The following is a 1,345-nucleotide window of genomic DNA, read 5'->3' as shown; positions in this document are numbered from 1 at the left end:
TCCTTTCACACTCTCCTAGTGTGGGCAGAGAACCCTTCATCCTTTCACACTCTCCTAGTGTTGGCAGAGAACCCTTTATCCGTTCACACTCTCCTAGTATGGGAAAAGAACCCGAACTCCATGACAGATCTCCTCATAAGAAATCTAGAAAAATAAAAGAAAAGAGTGAAGTAATCTCAAATCACAGGTAGGAAATCTTACCTTTGAACTCAAAGTAAAGCCTTCGTGCTCCAGTGGAAGAAATCCATCTTTGAATGCTCTATCTCACTCTCTCCTTGAGTCTTCTTTCAATAGGAAAAAAGATCAATGACCAAAAAGATTTGGTGGCAGTCTAATTTGGACTATATATAGGAAAGACAAGAAAACCTGCCCAAAAAGTGCAAATTTTTAATTATATACGCAGTGGATTGTCCCGTACGATCGTAGATTATCCCGTACGATCGTGGATTGCCTTGAACAATTTTACTTAAAGTGTCAAAAACCATCTTAATGTATATTGATATGAACTATGTTCATACACGATCATCGTCCCATACGAACTAGGTTCGTCCGGTACGAAACGGTTAATCCATAGGTCAGTTTCCAAATTCCTGCAGGACGTAACCAACTTTGGTAAGTCAGTTCGTTTTATCCTGAGATAAATAAGTTTCATCCTAGATGATTTTAAACAGATATTTTTGTCCAGGGATGAAAGGTAATTTCATCATGGATGATTTTAAACAGAAAATCTCGTCCATAGATGAACCATGTATTTCTTCTGGATGAACAGTGCAAAGTGAGAATCCAGAGGCATTCGTCCCGGGACGAATATTAAATTCATCCGGACGAAAATGACTTAGAAAAAATTTTCTCCCTTCTTGTTCGATCCATTGCTCTTCTGAGGAGTTAATTGACATGATCATCCCGTACGATCAGTTCACAAAAGTTATTCCCCCAAATGTGTGTGTTGTGAATATTCACTCAATTACAGTCACTCCCTCTCAATTTAAAAACATTTTTAAAGCTTTAATTTATAACTGATTGGATGCTGAATTTGATTTGAAGTCTTCATAGTTTGGAGTTGATTTTCTTGAAATATTAGTACACACTAGAGCAAAAACAAATCTTCCAAAAAGTGTTAGGAGATATCAATACATAAAATAATAATATTTGAAATCATCAAAATAATATAAGTTGCAAGAATGTAAAACATGCAAATAGCAACTCTCTTAATAAGATTTCCTAGTCTATACCATCGTGCCAATCCCACCTTGGGAAGGATAATGTATGATCCTTAATCGAGAGATTTCTCGGGCTTCGGCCTGGGACGTAATTAACCATGGGGGCTTGCGGCTGTGGGAAACTC

This window comes from Dendrobium catenatum, unplaced genomic scaffold (assembly GCF_001605985.2).
Source record: "Dendrobium catenatum unplaced genomic scaffold, ASM160598v2 fragScaff_scaffold_146, whole genome shotgun sequence".
NCBI lineage: Eukaryota > Viridiplantae > Streptophyta > Magnoliopsida > Asparagales > Orchidaceae > Dendrobium > Dendrobium catenatum.
This window is presented reverse-complemented; position numbering follows the sequence as displayed.